Genomic DNA, 20,700 nt, shown 5'->3' with positions numbered 1-20,700 from the left:
AGTTTTATGGATGCTGAGAAATTCTACTTGGGACATTAGGAAAATGGAAAACATCAGACAGTGAGCATGAAGACTAAAGCGTACTGCCACAGGATGAAGTCTGTGAGAAAAACTTGGCAAGCCAGACTGGTTCCTAGCTATGTTATGCGATTATGCCATGTACACTGTCACATAGCTGCCACTAGCTTGCAGCATAGCAGCACACTGTACACTGCTGTGAAATCAAGCTCTTTGTTGATCCCTTGTCTGCTGGAAGCTGTTGCCTCTTGTATTTGCCTGTGAGTTCTGTGCAGCAGTGAAAACCCAGAAACAATTTATTGGCCTTCTGCAGCAGTTTGGGGGTTATAGGTAGCAGAACCTTTAAAAAATGCTGTTGAAAGACTTTGAATCTTTAGGTGATCTGGGAAACACTTTGTGAACAGAGGAAGATGGGAAGGGAGAGAAGGTGGAGACCTCATGTTTTAGATGTTGTAAAATTCTTGTAAGTTAAAACAAGAAAATAATAAAACCTATGAAAACAACAATTAAGTGTAAGTGCACTAAATGGTACAAGTTAACTCATGTAATTTTGGCATTCTAGCTTATTGAAAGATTTTGTTTGCACATTGGTTTCGTGGATAGGTTCAGTGCTTCTTTATTTCTTCCCCCCCCCCGCCCCATTGAGTTTTTGGAAGTGGGTATGAAGAGACACTGCTGGAGTTTAGTAGGCCCTTATCCTTTAAGTATGCCATACATTTTTACTTAAATGAGTAATATTCTGGAAGTAGGCTCAGATGTCTATGGAGATTGCTTCAAATAGGTATTGGAGTTTTTTGTGTATATGCCTTTAGGCAGGATTGAGGCCAGGTAGGATATGTGATCTCAGCTGTGGTATTTAATTGTAGCTTTGTGTCCCCAAAAATCATCTTGTCCTGAATATTTCAAATGCTTCTGATTTGTTTATTTCATCCGAAATATTGCTAGTGGCAGGTATTGTGGTGGTGTTGTACTGCTCAGAACATCAGCCTCTCTTAATACAAAGAAAATTGGATAAAGCCGTAAGCAGTTAGTATGAGTCAGTGATTCTCTTCTGTAAAAAAAACAAACAACAAATGGATCAAGGAGCTTTCTTAAAATTGTCAGGATATTGCACTTGACCATTTAGTGGAATAACCTGCAGCTCTTTGTAAGGGAACTGTTAGAAGTCAGCATGCTCTCCCTCTCCAGCCAAATCAATCCTTATGTTTTCCAATTTCTTCTCTTTCCCCAAATCCCCCTCTTTCTTTCCCCCCTTACCTTAGCTTGTTCTTCCTGTACCATTTGCTTGCATTTCCACATTTTCTCCTTCCATTTTTCACCTGTGTTAACTGACTTAGAATGAGTCAACATTGTATTCCTGTATTTCTTCTTTAGAGTATCATTTTCTAAACTTCAAAGTGGAAACTGGCAAGCTCTTATTTGTTGCAACAGAAATGTTAGGGGTTGGAAAGAAACACAGTTCAGAACCTGTTCTGTTGCCAGTGCTCGTAGCAGCAAAGCAGCATCATTAGAAAACATGGTGGGGTACCGCAGAGAGAAAAATAATCCAGTGATGTTCTCTGTTGTGGAGTGCTGAAGTTAATTGCAATAGTGAATGGCCAGTAAGTTTTAAACCTACACAAGGAGAATAAAAAAAATAATCCTACCTTTCAGATTGTACTCCATCAACTGCTTGAAAGGTTTGGTTTAAATGTCTTGATCCTGCAATAGTAAAACAACACTTTACAAGTGGTTTCTTCATGTGCCCACACAAGTAAGAAGGATACTCTGAGGTGTAGGCTGTCTACTGCAAACAATGTGGAACTATAACAACCTTCTCTTCGTGCCGTTGTAAATTTTTTATTTAGACAATGATCAAACAAATCACTTCAAGTAGTGTGCTCATCCCCTTGAGCTGAACTGGAATGCTAACCTGCTTAAAGTGAGCATGAGCTTGCCTGCTACAGTGGATTAGGACTCATGTGAAGTGTTTATACTTTAAACAACAACAATAAAATTATAAAATTTTCAACTATGCGGTATTATGTGATTTCTTTTTTTCTTTGCTGGGAGCCAGGATATTTATAGTATCAGCTAATTCTTTACCTTTACTGTATGCTTGTCAGAACTTTCTCCTTCAGATTTTCACAAACTTTGAAACTTAAGAAATGCCTCTGGCTTTGCAGTAATATTCTAGGTATCGGTAAAGCTATTGTTCTTTCAGATATGTGTGCTCCAGGCTAAATGGAAAATTCAGCAAAATGTTTTCTATTAAGAATTTAGAGAGACAGATAAATTCATGAGATGATAGAATTAGAATGAAACAATGCAGATGCTTTTTCTCCTTTAAAAATATTAATATTTTCTGTATTTCTTGTAGTGAGTAGAATGTTGTCATATGCCCATGTGGATCTTTGTGTGCACGCAAACCTGTAATGAATATTAATCACTAAGTCAAGCTCATTTCTGTGAAACGGGTGATGTATTTTGCTGTGGATTTTAGAATTTGGGCCACGTGCTTTTTCATTCTTGGCATCTCTCTGCTTGAGTGACAATAACTTGAAAAATCTCAGTGCAGCTTACATTACAAGCCACAAATCCAGATTGAGTTGTGCTTGCACCATTCTTGAAACCTGTAAGGCTTTTCTTGTAAGAAAGTAAGGTTTTTACTGGCCTCGAGATCCCTTTCAGCAGAACTCTCCTAGGATCTAAGCCAAGGCAGTTCATTCCTGAATTCAGCATCCATAGGTAATGGGATGCTGGGGAGGGATGGTACAAGGCAATTTCGTGGTCGTTGCTGTTGCTGCTGTTTTTGCTATACTGTCTTTGCATACATATTCCTTGCAATTATACTTTTCAGAATTTATGGGTAAACTCTGAAAAGTTCTCACAAAATTTCACTCCTAGCTTTCAGGTTTGAAAGTACCCTTGGCTGTATAGGTAGTTTCATGGTTGCTGTTGGCCTACAAAGTCAAGAGGACAACAATGCACGGTGTCTGACCCAATAGGTGATATTTAGAAGATTTTCTATTAAAAGCCTGAAATATGAGTGAAAACTAAATGCAAATTGAGGTGGCCCAGATATCTGATGTGACTCATTGCTAAGGAGAGCCTGGGAACCCTTGGTTCATTGCATTGCTTTGTTGCCCTACAGCAAGTCACTTAACTTGTCTTGTATGCTACCATTTTATATCCGTCTCAGAGCTTAATGTTTGTGCAGCACTTTGGACATTTGTAGCCCTATTCAATCTTATTATACTGTTGCAAAGGGTTGAGAATGTTTCTGTGCATCTGTTAAAGGTGCTATCAGTACTTTAGGAGGAGTAAATAATAAAGCTTATGAAGAATGAGTCACTGTGTTCCTATTTTTATGCAACCTTTTACTGGGGTTGTCTTCTGTGTTTTTGCCTTAATTCTATTCTTATTTGATATAGCTGTCATTATTAATTACCAAGTGGATTCTTCCATTTAATTTTTGTTCCAATCTCTAATTAATCTTACTTACAGTGTAATTCTGTCTCGATGTCCTTATTTGTTTTGTGTAAGCCATGGCCTAAACATTTATGCATACAATGAAAGTAAAATGAAAAACAAAATCCATGGCCTCTTGCCACATGTTGAAAGGATGCAGATTTTATTTAACAAATGCAAAAGATGTAGCCTGCTTAACTCAACCTTACAGTGCATTCTTATCTCCTGTGAATTGCTTTTGTCTAACAAATTTTGAAGTAGTAGGTTAGCTATAGGGTTTTCTTTTAATTTATAATTGGGTTTTGTTTGTTTATTTTAAATCTTCTAGGAAATATGTTTCTATAATCCCCTGGAAATTTAAAATGAAAATGCCAAAAAGGAGAGTTGATGGAAGTCATATCTGTTGGTAAGTTGTAAGCTTACCCATTATATCATGTCAAGTGATAACTAATTTCGCTGTGAACTTCTGTCTGATGTGTGTGACTGGCTTTTGACCTAGAAGTACAGTGTGTTTTTTCTTTAAGGAAAAGTAAAAGCAATGAATTAGCGAAACTGTTTGCAAATAATGTTAAAATGAGTGCTGAAAACTCAGTCTCAAATGCTGGATGTTTAACAGAAGAATATGTGCAGAAGCTGTCTTTTCAATTTAACCAATAGTTCATTTTCTCTGTGTCAGACAGGATCAGGCATAAACCATTCTATATTTGTTCTTAAACTTGACTTAAAAATATCCCCTTTTCATTGCATTTGGAGCTTTTTCCTCTTCTGCTTGGTGATAGTTTGGAACATGGCTGTTAGTCCTGCAAATTACACTCAGACATCTTAATTAAATACTCTTTTTACCATAATCTTTGCTTAGCAACATCCCTTTTGAGATATTCTGGGAAACTTAATACTTGTCTGGTGTGTAAAACAGTGTTCGTAAATCAAGGAATGTTGCCACATCCTGCTCGCTTATGTTGTTTAATACTTTTTATATTACTCTCTTAGAGACAGAAACATGAAGCCTTACACACTCAGTCACTCCAACTTATTGCACGACACAACTGACCTGAGACCCGATCTTTGGAATATGGCTTACCATGTTGGTGTAGATCGTTAAAGCGAGTGTATAGTATCTACATGGTTGTCATGGATCCAAGCAGCGAGTAGTTTTCACATTGCAAAATAACCTGGAATTTAAACAAAATCATTAGGCTCTCAGAAGCTCCTATTTGCATCTTCCATTTCACTTTGTTGCTGAAAAACATGCTATCTCAAAGTCATATAGTCAAAATCTAAATGCAATACCCGAAGCCTGCTTGGCATAGACCCTGGGTATGCTTCAGACCCTGGGTGTGTTTTGTGCTGGACAAAATTAACCTTTTGGACACTGAGCAGTTATTTCTGTATTTACCTTCTAGTGCTGCTGTTGAATCCCTTTCCAGGTTTTTGTTTTCTAAAGTTGTATTTGTCCTCTGCTCGAAGTGTGCATGGGGTGCTGCTTCCTCTGTGCAGGCTGGACAGTTGTTGCTCCGATCCACCTATTGTCCTGCTCCATTAGGAGCTCCCATCCTGAAGTTTTCAAGCACCATACACAGTTTCTCTGTTGTATAATGTGTGAAGTCGACCACTTTTCATAAGAAAAGAGCCTCCCTCACCCTAAGGATCAAAGAGAACTAACATATGTTTTGCTCAAACAATACAGGGTTTAACTCTTTCTTTCCAGAATTCATAACTTGGTCTTCCAAGCTGAGCTGAAGATCAGTTTGTTGTAGACATTACTTGTTTTCCTTTGTTGGTCAAAAGTATTAGAACTCTGTGCTGTCCCTGACAGTTTCAGAAAATGTTCAGCTATCAACAGTAGTTTTAATTTATGCCCTGAGGTTTGCATTCCCCTCACAGTCTCCTTCCCTTCTCTAATAGCCTTGGCCCTGCCCCATGTGTGCTTTTGTGGTATTGTTCAAATACTTTCTCTGCTGCAAACTCTGTTGTCCAATAGCTTTTTGGGGGTCTTTTTGATCAGTTCAACTCTTCATCTCAATTCAAATTTCAGTGGAACAAACCTCTGATTTCCATGCATTCTTTGTGTTTCTGCCCATGTGTTTCACTATAATTGTTTACATATGGTTATATTAATGTTCTCTTTGTGCAAGGCAAGCTGAGATGCGTTTTGTATGTGGGATACTGTACAAAATGTAGGCCCACTGCATGTTGATGGTAAAACTGTGATTGACCTTGCTAGGAGTGGAATCAAAGCCTTTAAGATTTGTTGCAAGGTCATGAAAGGGAGAAGTTTTGTGAAATCAAAGCTGAATTTGAAAATCCTAAATTGTTTCTATGAATGCTTGGGGTGAAGAAATAATCTTTCAACTGTAAAACTGCACGCTTCTCCCCTAGGCTCTATAGGGATGAGGAGAAGTAAAAATGTAGGTAACTATAGCTGTCTTAGTTTATTGGGGGAATTGAGGAGGAAGAGTAATGAATAGTCAGTTTTCTTTATGAAAAGCACCTAGGAAGTATAATCATGTTGAGGTTAGTTATTGTATCAATCTTTCATGAATTCAGAAAGGTTTTCAAGACTTTTTATATATTTATCAGTATGCTAGTTCTTCAATTCTGTCATTATGCTCCTTGTAAATATCAAACTTGTCACTAACAACATGAAGAACATAAGCAGGTAACTGAGGTACCATGCACCAGTTAACACTTGAATGAACACTTTAACAATTCTTCAAGATCTGACCAATCTCCCTGATGTGTGGAGAGTCTGATCAGTAACTGAAAAGGCACAGGTTGTTTTCTGAGTGGTAAAAACAAGCTGACAAAAGGAGACACCTTGATCCACAGCTGAAAATAGGCAGTAATTGTCTGGAAGAGCTCTGAGGTCTTGCCAGTTCCTGGATGCATGGGCTGAACTTCCAGCTGCCACCTGTGTGAGTTGAGTTCTGATCATTTTGCCATAAATTGAAAATGTCATAAACTGCTGGTGTGTTGGACTGTAAGAAGTATATATTCAAATACGTATAAGAGATTTCTGGAGAGTTACCACCTTTCCGTTAGCTAAGGCAGCTTAGGATAGTGCTGCCTGTTTAGTTGATCATGCAGTCCATTATCATGTGCCCATTGATGTCTTAGCTATAGTTGTCTTTTAGTGAGGCCCCTTTGGGTCACTGGCAGAAAGAGATATTTTTGTTCTGTTTGTTCCACCACTTTTGTAGACCATGCTGGCTACTATTTGCCTGTCAGAAATGGACCTGGGGGTGCTGGTCGACAGCTGGCTGAACATGAGCCAGCAGTGTGCCCAGGTGGCCAAGGCGGCCAATGGCATCCTGGCTTTATCAGAAATAGTGTGGCCAGCAGGAGTAGGGAAGTGATTGGCCCCCTGTACTCGGCACTGGTGAGGCTGCACCTCGAATACTGTGTTCAGTTTTGGGCCCCTCACTACAAGAAGGACATTGAGGTGCTGGAGCGTGTCCAGAGAAGGGCAACGAAGCTGGTGAAGGGTCTGGAGAACAAGTCTTATGAGGAGCGGCTGAGGGAACTGGGGTTGTTTAGCCTGGAGAAGAGGAGGCTGAGGAGAGACCTTATGGCGCTCCACAACTACCTGAAAGGAGGTTGTAGCGAGGTGGGTGTCGGTCTCTTCTCCCAGGTAACAAGTGATAGGACGAGAGGAAATGGCCTCAAGTTGCGGCAGGGGAGGTTTAGATTGGATGTAAGGAAAAATGTCTTTACTGAAAGAGTGGTTAAACATTGGAAGAGGCTGCCCAGGGAAGTGGTGGAGTCCCCATCCCTGGAGGTATTTAAAAGACGAGTAGATGAGGCACTTAGGGACATGGTTTAGTGGGCATGGTGGTGTTGGGTTGACAGTTGGACTCGATCTTAGAGGTCTTTTCCAACCTCAATGATTCTATGATTCTATTTCTTCTTGGCAACTAGTGATCATGAGCTGTTCTAGATGGTAGTATCCTTGTTCCTAGCAGGCTTTCTGCTGCCTGGACTTATGAATCACAACAAAATTAATTTGGCTTGTTTTATGAAGTGTTGTACAGAATCATAAAATAATTGATTGAAAGGGAGCTCCAGAGTTCATCTGGCCCAACCTTCCACTCTGTAGAGGTCAATATAGATCTACAGCATGATATGAAACATGTAACACCCAGGTTTAGCTCATTAATGCATGGGAAGCTTTGTTCTTTATTGGCAGTGTCTGCAACAGCAATATATGGCTCTGCTGGGCAGGTGATGTGTCAATATACTCTGTCTATGTTTGAATAGTTCTTTATTAGAAAAAATCTCCCAGAAGCCTAGGGTGAAAGTTCAGCATCCAAAATTTTCCATTTCTGTAACAGTTTCCTGTTCTTAGCTCAGGTGTTAAATGTGTTCTGACTGCTTACCTCCAGATTTCAGCCCAAAATGCTAGCAGTCTGTCTCCTGTTTAAAGAACCTAGAAGAAGAAAAGAACATACTGGTGTATTGCTGTATATAGCTATTTGCATTTATCACTATGTGCTGTGGCAATACAGAGACAATTCTCTTCCTGCTAGAAGGTGGTATTTCTGGCAATTTCCCTGGGTCTGTTGTTAAAAAGAGAATTTTTTGTTGCAGTAGATTACTTTGTTCCTCAGGTACCGCTTTCTCATTTTAAAGTTTTTGTTGCCAGGACAAGCAAAATAATGACTAGATAAGAAATGTCTCATGAATGGGACATTTTACAGCTTCATCCTGCAAGTTGCTTGGGCCCAGAGATGTTCAGGAACCCAATTCCTGTAGACACTATTCAGTCAGCACCGAGAAACTGTGACAATCTGACAGACAATACTCTGCATGGAGCATATTCCTTTTCTTTCTTTGTAGAAGATGAGGACATGCAGCCTTTCATGTGATCAGAATCTAAGAAATCAGCCTATCCAGATGCTTAAAAATGAATTAAGCGGAGGGAGTGAGCAAAACCAGCTCCTGGTTCCTGCAGCTGTCAGTGCCCATAAATCAGCTCTGTTTTTCATTTTGAAGCAGGACAAGAGCATGAATTTAATTAATGGGTTTGACTTGCTCTGGAAACACACAGGAGAGAAATCGCCCTATGCACACCTTGTGCAGATGCTGTAAACGTACAAATGTTATTGTGTATTTACTCATGAATGCTTTCCAGCATCATTGTGCTAGATACAGCTGAATGCCTTGGGCAGGTGGCAAGCCAATGACTGCAACAAATCCTTGTTCTTTGGACACCCAAATCAGAGCCACAAAGGAGCAGCAGGTTAGCTCTTGGTTTCTTGGTTCCACCTGAGTTCTGCTCAACAAAGGCATTAATAATGGCTGCTACAGAAAGCTCTAGGTGGAAACAAAAAGTGTTTTTTGTCTGTTTTCCATGATTGGGAATTTAATTATAATATGAAAAAAAAAATCAAGTAGATTTATCCTGCCACTCTGTTTAAAAAAAAAAAAAACAAAAAGAAAAAGGAAAAAGCTTATTCTTTTAAAAACTGTCCCTGCAATGGATCATCAGGAATATCTCTGCATTGTTTGATTTTTCTTGTATTTTTAATTCTACCTTAATACGTGTAAAGAGGCACAGAAACTGTCAGGCTGGATCAGACCCCAGTTCAGTGCTGTAGTCAGCATCAGATACCTCAGAAGAAGCTGCACAAACACCCCTCTGGGAGCTGGTATTATGCAACTTTTACATCACATCAAACATGGCTTAAGTCTCAGAGTTGGAAGACTCACATTCTCTTAAAACTTTTAACTTTTTAAAACTTATATTTGATTTTTTCACGTTCACTGTTGTGATGCTGGATAGTGTTTGTTGTTTTCTACGGGAACCTTATTACACTCTTTCCCTTGGTAACAAATTTATAGATGGCAATTGCCCAGACTAGTTATGCTGGAGGAAGAATTTTGTTTGCTCCATTCTGAACTAGTCCCTTTTTTGATCTGATTGAATGTTTCCCGGTATTTATATTATATAACAAGATGGTTACACTTTCCCTTTAGTCTACAAGGCAGTGTAGGATTTAGCTGTCTAGACAGCTAGAGGACTTTGAAAAATGTATACTGAGAAATGCAGCTTTTTTTAGAAGAAACAGTTAGAGCATTATTTGATCTCTTCTATATGGATGGGTCTTTTTGGTTAGTGTGGATGTCTCTGAGATGTGGAATCATAGAATCATAGAATCATTGAGGTTGGAAAAGACCTCTAAGATCATCAAGTCCAACTGTCAACCCAACACCACCATGCCCACTAAACCATGTCCCTAAGCACCTCATCTACACGTCTTTTAAATATTTCCAGGGATGGGGACTCCACCATTTCCCTGGGCAGCCTGTTCCAATGGTTAACCACTCTTTCAGTAAAGACATTTTTCCTCACATCCAATCTAAACCTCCCCTGGCGCAACTTGAGGCCATTTCCTCTCGTCCTGTTGCTTGTTACTTGGGAGAAGAGACCAACACCCACCTCGCTACAACCTCCTTTCAGGTAGTTGTAGAGAGCGATGAGGTCTCCCCTCAGCCTCCTCTTCTCCAGGCTAAACAACCCCAGTTCCCTCAGCCGCTCCTCATAAGACTTGTTCTCCAGACCCTTCACCAGCCTCGTTGCCCTTCTCTGGACACACTCCAGCACCTCAATGTCTTTCCTGTAGTGAGGGGCCCAAAACTGAACACAGTATTTGAGGTGCGGCCTCACCAGTGCCGAGTACAGGGGCACGATCACTTCCCTGCTCCTGCTGGCCACACTATTTCTGATAAAGCCAGGATGCCATTGGCCTTCTTGGCCGCCTGGGCACACTGCTGGCTCATGTTCAGCTGGCTGTCAACCAGAACCCCCAGGTCCTTTTCCGCCAGGCAGCTTTCCAGCCACTCTTCCCCAAGCCTGTAGCGCTGCATGGGGTTGTTGTGGAGTTAATCTTTAGGTAAAAAAATTGGAAAACAGTGGTGCTTTATTCAAATATGGAAAAATAAGCTTGAAAATACTGAAAAAATGGTTGAATGTTGCTTTATATTCCCTGTATTGCCTACAGGTGTGAGAGCATCCTGGAAACTTCAGGTGCAGAATGGCATCCACTCTCCTATGATTGCTTGAACCCTGTGATGTTGTACTAACAGTGTCAGTTCTAGGGGTTTTTTTTGTTTGGGTTTTTTTTTTTGTTTGTTGCTTAGGTCCTGCCCAAAAACTCTCTGTATCTGGGGATTCAAGGAAAATCAGGCCTCTAAACTTTGGAACAGCATTACTAGACCTGTGGTGAGTGCATTTATGGATATTTATCTGGAACTTAGGATTCAGAGTGAGTGTTAAGAGTGCAAGTTGCTGCACATTTTAATCGGGCAAAATCCTCAGACCTCTCTTCCTTTCCCTGTCATGCTCATATCCTGACAAGATCCATGATCCTTGGTTTTTAAATACTCATGCCAAAACAAGAACATCCATAACAAATTTCAGTCAAAAAATGCTGCTTCTTTTCTAAGTTTAAATATTTAAACACACTTATAACTGTACTGGCCAGACACTGACACCAGTAATTATGGGAAAAGTTCACAAAAAATGCCAGACACTGGGTGACTGGTGCACTAGGTCTTTGTGTTTGTTACAAGAGAACATTTTTTCATTTAACTGTAGAATAAATATTTTAGCTTTCTCATCTATATATAACAGCTTTAATCAAAAGACTTTAATCATTTCTGAAATTATTATTAAAGCTATACTTGGCAGCATTTTATCATGTAAAAAAACTTCATCAGCCCGATTTCATCAGCACAACTTCCTGTAAAGGCTGTGTTGCACGCTCTGGGGTCTTACGTAAGGATGGCTGAAAAAGTAAATCATCCCCAGCTATCTTGCTTAGGACCTGGGTCTATAAGCGGTATTCCCAGACACCCAGTCTCCTCTCAGTCTCTGACTATTTTCAGGCAGTGTGACAAAGAAACATCTAATTTAGCTACAAAAATTATGAAGGTTTCTGAAGAGTGTAACGCACTGTCATAGGCTCATAAACTCTTCTGTCAGCAAAGAGCCATGGGGACCCTACTGTAGAAATGGGATTTCCCTCCATTCACGTTTTTGAGGATATGGAAATGGATGACATGAAATCATGGGCTATAATTTAGACAGCGAGAAGACTGCAGGCTGATTCTGTAAGTAGAAGAATCCCTTGAGGAAACATATTATGTCTATAAACCTGTCAGTCAGAAGATTAGAGATTCAGTCAAAAACTAACTTATATAAATGGCTTAATAGTAAAGATTGTGCTAATAGAGGTAAGAAATGTATTTTGCTGAAGGCTACAAAAATTGGGGAACTTGAAAAGAAATACCATTCCTCATTTTCAAGTAGACGTAGTAGGAAAATGTTCTGAGCTATAATTAGTTGATCATGACTCTTCTATTACAACATTTGAAATAATTGTCATTATGTAGATTTGTGGTTGAAAGAATCCCGATGTGCTTAGCATTCACTTATATATTTGGATAACATATGCAGCCTTTAAGGCCCCAACTTCAGAGTGGGACTTGTTCATTATAGTTTGTAATTGTGTGAATATTATACTGACACAATTGAAGAATGAACCGATATCATCTGGAGCACCTCTATTCCATATTTTGAATATTCAGTGCTAGCAAACACAGGCTTGGGAGCAGGTTTTCCCCATCGCTTTTGTTATGTGCATTTTATATATGTGTGTGTGTGTATATATATTCCTGCTTGCTGTGGTTAGTGTGTAGAAAGCCCTACACTAATAAAGTTAGTTTTTAATAGCGTATATTCCTCTAGTTAGAAAGATAAGTGAGTCACAGTGGCTGCTGCTGCTTCTTTCTCCTGCTTTTGGTAGGGTATGTCCTTCTTTTGAAAATGAGTTTTTGTTGAGAGGGTGGAGCCAGGTTTCCTCTTGCTTAGGAAGTATGATATTGAGTGGAACAAATGGATGGACCCTTATTTTATAGTTGACGTACATTTATGAAGCTCATCTTACATCAGTAATCAATGTAACCAAGATATGCTCAAAATGACACATATATTTATTTTGTAAATTGTTATGAAATACTTGCACCCACAGCATGAACACCCCTGCCACATCTAGGGGATGGGGGCTGCAGTCCAGGAGAGTTTGGCTGACAGCTTCTGGGCATCCCCATCTCTCCCAGAGCACATAGTGCTGGAGAGCCAAGGCTGGAGCTGGCGTCAGTGAGGTGAAGTGTTAGTATGAGGCTTACTGCTTTTCCTGAAGTTGCTCAACTTGTGTGAGGGAGGTGTAAAGCTGTCCCCAAAGGCCAGAAAGCCCCATTGCTGAAGTAGTCAACAGCCCTACCCTTTTCTCCTTCTACTTTCTGTGCAGGTAGTATACTGCATAAAACAGACCAAGACCAGACTGCAGTAGGGTAGCTCCTCTGGATGAGAAACTTAGGCATTTTTGATAAATCTTAATGTGCACGTAAGGGCCTAAAAGGTACATAAAATCCTGCTGAAGCTAGCTTCTCCTGGTCCATTTGAAAGTTCTAGCTTTAATGCTAGCAATATTTTCATCCTCCAGCCAAATAAAAGCTCAGGAGGATGTACCAGCAGTGAGTCCTCTGAGCAAAGTAGGCAGTAACGAAGATGATGATTTTGAAAATGAAAACATTTCCCTAATGTGGTCTCTAATGCCCTTTCAATGTGAGTAGCAAAGGTGTTTTTCAGACAAGCTCCTGCAATTCAGTTAGACTGACCTAATTTTTATTTCTTCTTTCTGCTACAGGTTTCCACACTGATATAATTTAACTTTCTTAAGATCATGTTATGGCCTGGATGGGACTTGGGTTACAGCACCATTAACTGACAGAGTTTAAATATAGAAAATGTTCCCTGAATGGTTGTCTTGTGTTTATGCTCCTCTGAACTAAGAAAACTGAAAAAGGACTTTTTTGATTTGGGCAGATGCAACTTTTTAGAAGGAAGGTAAATACTGTTGCAGCCCAGAGCAAATGCTGTTGGGTATGACTTACGCAATTTATATACTTTTTTAATTAGAAGAAGTGGAGGTTATAGGCCCACTCTTCTATATTTATATCATTATCTTTGTGCTGACTGCTCACAGTGACATATTAAATGGCACAAAACTCTCACTAAACACCTATAAACTCAGTCATGTACATCACGTCTCAGCAGAATTTTTTATACATTTAAAGCAGTTTTATCTAGAAATAGAAATTCTTACTGGGCTTTTCTTCAGCAGCATCTGTTTTCTTTATTTAACTTAATTAAAAGCTGCTTTAAAATGCATTGATGACATCAACATTTGCATAAGATTATGGAGTGATTGTTCTAGCTTCCAAGCCTTTGAAATAAATAAAAGTTCTTTTCGAAGCATGAAATTACTTTTTCTTGCAACCTATTCCTTAATTTAAAATTGCTAATCCTATGAGACTGACAGTCCAAGCATCTACTTAAGACTGAAGCCTTGTTTGCCCACAGAAACAGCACTGTTTTGAAGCAAGAGTAAACTAATCAAGATAAACCAATTTTAAATCAGCTCATCATTCTTATGTACAAAATTGCTTCAGTTTAACTATGCCAGTGCAACACCACACTTTTTTTAGAGCTGTGTATGTAGTACACATTGGTCTTTCCATGAACTGCTCTGAGCAGTGGTTTTGCAGCTGAAGCAGTGCCACTGCAGCATTTAATACAGGCTGGATTCTCACATCTCCTGTGCTGAGAGACCCCTGCAGTGCCCTGGTGTGAGACTGGCTTCCTTGGGGTTTGCCAGATGTTGGTACTTACTTGCAATCTGCATATGCAGGATTGAAACCAAAGGGATAGTTTTAAATGGTGAGAGGCATCCTCACTGTTTGCAGTCTTTGATCACTTCATCTGTAAAGAAGGTCTCAAATTCAGGTATTTGTTTTTCTGTTTTAGGTTTAACGAACTGGCATGATTTGTATGTATTCCTGGGATGTTAAGATGACAATGCAAAGGTTACTGTTAATCAGTATTCCTTTTGATTTTACACTAACGAATGCAGTGTATCACATTTTGAATTAGCTTTACTTAAATTTGAGTTGCTGAGGATGGTTAAATCTGTAGCAAAGACTTCTTTTTTCTGCAATGTAATTGGATATGACTGGTATCAGTCCTTCAGTCATGTGATTTAATTCTCACAATGGATGGTTCCCCAGCTTTGACAAAACAGTTTTTTAATGTTAAAATCAGTTAAAATCCTGGACCTCCATTATGCATCCTAAAACCAATATTGATGCAGTGCTTTTCTTTTACAAATCACCTTTAATTGAGGGCCTAAGTGATCTATGGGAACTAAAAATGAGTATTATCCCCAATAATAAGGACTTTTTTTCCCCTCAACTGTTTAAGTTGTTTCTCAGGTCCTAGTGGCAAGGATGTCTGTGTGGACTGGGGACACTGGAGCCCATAAGGGTCTGTGCTGTCCCTTGCACTGCAGTGTTCTAGGTCTTTTGTTGTGGTGATTCACCATACACACTTCACAACACTTTGACTAATAGAGACATTCACATTTATTGTATATATTTTTTCAAATGGCGTGTGGTAATAAGGATGAGTGGGGAGTGGTAAGTCTGGTTTACAGAAACCACAAAAAATGTTGCTTTGTTCCGGTTGAGAAAACACACATTTTTGTGGTTTCTTTTTAAAATTCTGTGTGAAAAGACCATTTCCCCCTTAACTTTATAGGATGATCTTTGTGGTGTTCTTTCCCTATTTGAAAGAGCTTTGAGGTTCTTGTACCCCTGGAAAAAACATCAGGGCTTAGTTTTTGTGCTCCTTGTCAGGCTGCCAGTTTGATTTCCAAAGAACTGAGCTTCTTTCCCAGTTTGGATCACAGTGCTGGTAAGATGAGATGGTGAAGCTACAGGAAAGTGGTTGAGTTGCTGATGGAGACCCAGAGAGCTGCTAGATTCTGTCAAATCCCGCCTTGTTCATGTCAAAAAAGATACCAGAATTCATTTCAGCTAGGATGGACTGGCAAATCTGCATGAAAATGTAAGTCGGTGCTTTCCTCACCTTTCTATCTGATCAAGTTTCAGTGTACACAGCTCATTGGATGAGGTGAGGAAGGGGTCTGAAGGAATAAGATATTTTTGTTCTTTACAGAAAAGAAGGCTTTTTCACACTGTGCTATCTGGCATATTACCTCTTGAAATCCTTTAAATGTATCAAGCTTATAATTTTATTTTCTCTGTTACAAAACTTTCTTCCAGCAAAAGTGACATATAAGCGACTTGTGGTATAGTTTCCTGTCACAACTAAATTTCTATGATGCTGAACTGCTGCCAGTTCAGAGAGATGGTCAAGAGACGGCCCTTTTCTCACCTGTTCCTTGTGCTGTGCTATATGTATTCAAAAGGAAAAAAGTGAGTTTGAAGATTCACAATGAACAAAAGTCCTGAAAAAAAAACCCAGTCTGCTGTGGCTAGAGCTTAATCTGAGCCCATAAGGTGAGAGCCTGTGAACCAGAGACCTTGACACCCACTGAAACCATTGCATTGTCCTAAGACAGGTGGAGTTGAGGGCGTCTCGAAGGTGTCCCCTTGGGCACTGGCTCTGAGTGCAGCATCTGGGAGAGGTTTTCCCCAGAGGTGAGAGGACACAGAGGTAGCTCTCTGCTGATTTCCTCCTTTCTTTCTCTAACAAAGGAGTCTCCTTTGTCAGGTGGTATTTAATAGTCAGAAACCAACAGGGGAGTTTGCAAAACAAGTCTGCTGTTCAATTTGCAATGCCTGTGCTGTTGTGACATGGTCTTAAAATGCCAGCCCTGCTGCAGCCTGTGTGGGGAGAGGGGAGTGGAAACTCTTCACTGTTGTTGCCTCTGGAAAGGAATACATTGTGCATAATGTTGTACAAAAGAAACAAAGCTTGGCTAGCTCAAGCTATTTTGAAAGATCCCCTGATTTTTTTTTTCATTTATTACTTTTTCAGATAGTAGAAGGTTTTACAGACATGAAAAGTGTGGAACCTTGGGAACTCAGGCTTAGGGAAAGGATGTCTCCATTGGCAGAGCCTAAGAAGAAGGAAACAGGTGGCAAACATTAATATTAGGGCAATTAGCTGTGTGGTTTGGGTGGAGCAATGATTGGGAAGGACAGCTTTGTGATTAAGAGGCCTGACTAACACTTAGCAGTCTGTTTGTGGCTTTCCTGCTGGTGCTGCCTGCCTGTGCTCTCCATTGCCCCAGCGGTGGGTGGGCTGCAGGAGTGGTCTATGGGACATGGCTCCGGCCCAGCTCCAGCAGCAGTCAAGTGTCACATCATGAGAGAACAATTCACAAAGGCCCTACCTAGCTGTGTGGGATGTTAATGCCTATTATATATAAGATTTTGCCCTGCAAAATCTGTGTAGCTGTCTAAAGTCCTGTTACTGGGCATGACAGCAGCATGCTCGTGGCAAGTATCTTTCTCTCTGAGCAAGGCAGCTTGACAGCCACATTGTCCAAAGCAACTCAAGGTTCACAAACCTGGTGCTCCCTTGACTTGAAGAGTCCCTGCTGCCCTGGGTGAGCTCTGAGCCCACCTTATGCACGGGGCAGACACCAGAACCCGCTGTTGTCAAGGCCACATGAGGCAGTGGCCACCACATGTTGTGTAATAACCTCCTGATGTCACCCATCACTGGGGATTTCGGGTACCTGTGGTTAAGTGCCTCCTAAATCCAAAGGGATTAAAACCCAGAGCATTTATTTCTCAGGGATGGTGTATTCTTCACTAATAAGCAAGATGGGATTGAGATATGCTTCCTTATTCTCCCTAAAGTAAGCAGGTGCCAGAAGTCTGGGTCCCGTCTGGAACTGTCTAGTTAATGTGTAAGTGTTTAAATAGGGTATGTCTTACTAGGTGTCTCCTTGACAGCCAGAGCAATGAGGCCTTTATTGGTTCTGGTGCCTGTAGATGCTGCTGTAACACAGACAAGGAAATACTGCAAAAAACTGAAGGTAACTTAGAGGCAAAGCACCTACAGCCTCTTTATATGGGGAAGTCCTGCAGGAAGGGAGGGGGCAAAAGCCCTGAAGTATAATGGGAGCTAGGTAATTGCATGCTGTGAATAACAGAACACCTCAGAGTCTTCCAGGCTCTCGCCTAAATAGTTCAAAAAGGCCATTCATGGAAAGCTTTTTGGCAATCAATTGCAATCTTTGCTTCCATAAAGAGATCTTCAGGCCTCCTGGAAAGCAAAAGAAATGCCTGGAGGAAGAAGAAAGGTGAAGCCCAGGCTCTGTTTCAGGCATACCTTTGTTACTAGGCCTTTCAAAAGGGCTCATTGACACGAGTGCTAAGTCTTGTTTGTGTTGCTTTTTGCTGGACTAGAAATAGTGTTTCTTAGTGGGAGAAAAGTGTATTGGCTCAGTGGGGAGAAGATTTTTCTCATATCAGGCTTTTCCAGGCTTTATGATGCTCTAGTCTTCATTTTCCACATAGGTATGTTACTTTTTCCATGGGAGGAAAGTAGCAAAAGATCTCTGTGTTGGATGGTGGCATGGGAGGAGCGTGAAACTAGTTCTGCAAACAGGCTTGTTTCAAATACCACCCTAGAGAGAGACTGCAGATTTTTGGAGACTGGGCTCCATGTGGTAGGTGGGAGGGGATTTCTGTGCTATTGATTAATTCCAAATTGTGTGGGATTTTCTTGGCATAAATGAATGGGGTCTTTGCCAACTTAAGCTTAATTCTCCTTCTGTCAAATGAGCTGCGAGAGCTGTGTGATGAGGAAGTTTTGAGTATGAAGGACTCCTGAATCTGCAGGGCTTGATGGAGTTAACCTTTCCATTTGCTTGGGAGAGGGAGCATGGCTTTTTCTGGGTGGTAGTATATTTACTCACATAGTTTCTTTTGCAAAGCTTCCAGCAGCTTTATTCAAGAAACCCTGTATATCTCCTGGAGCACAAAGGGCTTTTTTATGATATCTTTGGATATTATGCTCCTTACCGGGGATGCCATGGAGATGAGGAAAACCAAAACAACCTGAATAAAGTTCAAGTCCTGCAGGGTAACAATAGAGACTTGCACAGATTGGGAAACAGAAGGCCAAACCTAGAAAACAGGTGGTTCTTGGTTGCCTCAGTCCTTGGGTTAGGGAATTTGTGCCAGTATCTAGGTGAGCTGTTCAACTGTGTTAGCAATGCACTGCACAGTGAGCTCTGCAGACAGAAGAATATCGCAGGCTGTAGGAATGTGAGATAAAATAGAATTGAACAGACCAGAAAAAATCTGTTTTAGTGAACAAAGAAATCTCAGTCTATGATTAACTTTATTTCATGTCAAGAGTAGAACATACAAATAAATCTAGGCTCTTTCATGGCACAATACTGAACAATAAAAACCCTGTAGCACAGAGAGTATACCGCTACTGGATTATCTGCCCTAAATGTACTTTAGAGAAATTCAGTCAGGTTTACTTTATCCTAACAAATACTCATTTAATGCAGCTGTTACAGCAGTGCAAACCACAGATTTGCAATAAGCCATGCTTCTGGGGCTCATCTCACATACTGGCCTTATGAAACAATTTTTTTCAGATTTGTCTTTCTGCATCAAGCTGGAGTGATACAGAGAACTGAAAATAATTTCATAAGGCTAGAACAATCAATGGTTTACAGACTTCAAAATGGTGCGACAAAGACAATTTAACATGTTTGGCAGCTTAACAGGTTAAGGCAACTCAACAGGTTTGGGGGGAAAACATGAAACTTCAGCTCCTTGAAGGGCAAACAGAACCCACAGGGAAAAGAGTTGGTGTTGATTTCATTGTTTCAAAGGAAATTCAGGTTGATACAGGAAAAAAATTGTATTTTGTGTGGCTGGCAGACTGGAAAATCTTTTGGGAAGATTTCAAGTTATAACTGGATCTTCAGATTGGAATGTAAACAGGAAGTAAAGATACCGAAACCTGTTTATAAATAGCTTGAGTTTGCAAGAGTTACATCCTTGGTTTGTTACTGCTAGTCCAAAGTGAGTCCTACACAGAGGAGTAGGTATGACCCACAAAGCACATGCTATAAAATCATTGTTCAGCCAAAATGTGTATTTTCCTGGGAAGACTGAAAGAGAACACCATGAATTAACAACTCGGCCTCCTGCCCAAATTCATGGCTGCTAGCAGGTCTGAGAATCAGAAGGCTGTGCATAGGGCCCAGTGTTTGGGCTAAGACATATACAGAAGAATGGTGTGGAAGTAGTAAATGTAAAGCCTGGAGAACAATATACTTTGTGCATGAGTCAGTGGGTTTGAAAGAAAAATTTGACTTTGCCCATCTTAAAAAACAAACAAACCTCAAACTCAAACTTTCCTTATCCAGTTGTCCTGTATGGAAATAGTGGTAAAATCAATTTTATCACTTTCATCATGATTTCTTATCCTTGTTGGTTTTTAATTGGATCACAACATGAAATCCAGGTAAGTGATATAGCTTGTGTTGGGAGACCTCAAGAAGATCCTTTCCTCAGCAGAAGAATTTGACGTGTTGTGGGAGCGGAGTTGGTTTATTTTGTGAGCAAAATGATAATATTGTTAATTATGTCAGATATTGGTGGTCCACAGTTCAGATGAATGCCTAGCACCAAATGTTTAGAATATGGTATTTCAGTGAATGGTAAGGCTATGGTGTGCCTGGCTCAAGCAGTTATTTCTGAGATGGTCTTGTAGCCTGTAAGTAGAACTGCGTAGACCCAGTCAACTGTGGGGCTGTTTGAGAAGGATCAAATATGTACGCTAAAAATGGGAATCTTTCTAAAACAGTATAAGCCATATAAGTGAGTTTCTTTATCAGGTTATATCTGTATCAGCTCTCAGATCCGACACAGCCTGAAAGATATTAATACACCTCATGCATTTCTTTTTCCTTCGCCGTTTTTTGGGGGGTCTTTTCCCCCAGTTTCATTGCTCAAGATGCTCCCCCTACACAGTACTGCTTCTACATAAAAAGTGTGGGAAACATACTAGGATGCATTTTTTTACGTCATTGCTCTTGAACATTTCACATAAAGAATGGTCAGCAGAGAGTAGAAAAGCAGAGGATTATTTGGGCCATAGTTACAAAGTAACTGTGAAAATGGATAACAAACCTTTTAAAACAGAAAAATGCAGAAAATGCTAAAAGTCACACTCAAAAATCTTCAAGAAAAGACTGATACAATACCTTAATAAAGACCCTTTTATGTGATGTGACTTTCTCTTACATGAGTTCTTTTTGATTCAAAGGGGTTTTCTTTTCTTTTAAATACAGCACTTAGATTAATGTGTAAAGCATAGAGATA

General features: G+C 40.1%; 1 protein-coding gene across 3 annotated transcripts in view; it reads right to left on the bottom strand.

Moving 5' to 3' along the window:
• Nucleotides 1-20,700, bottom strand: part of PGCKA1 (PDCD10 and GCKIII kinases associated 1) — a 45,595-nt gene that overhangs the window by 18,230 nt on the left and 6,665 nt on the right. Inside the window, exons 2-4 of one of the 3 annotated variants that reach the window (XM_076336078.1) lie at nucleotides 7,845-7,894; nucleotides 4,550-4,640; nucleotides 1,665-1,719 (exon numbers count right to left, since the gene is read on the bottom strand). The gene's annotated coding sequence lies outside the window, so the exon portion shown is untranslated. Of the gene's footprint in view, nucleotides 1-1,664; nucleotides 1,737-4,549; nucleotides 4,641-4,864; nucleotides 4,893-7,844; nucleotides 7,895-20,700 lie in introns of those variants that run through there. The other 2 variants (XM_076336079.1, XM_076336077.1) reach the window with 2 other exon arrangements.

Source organism: Aptenodytes patagonicus, chromosome 4 (assembly GCF_965638725.1).
Source record: "Aptenodytes patagonicus chromosome 4, bAptPat1.pri.cur, whole genome shotgun sequence".
In the NCBI taxonomy this organism is placed as follows: Eukaryota; Metazoa; Chordata; class Aves; order Sphenisciformes; family Spheniscidae; genus Aptenodytes; species Aptenodytes patagonicus.
This window is presented reverse-complemented; position numbering and strand designations above follow the sequence as displayed.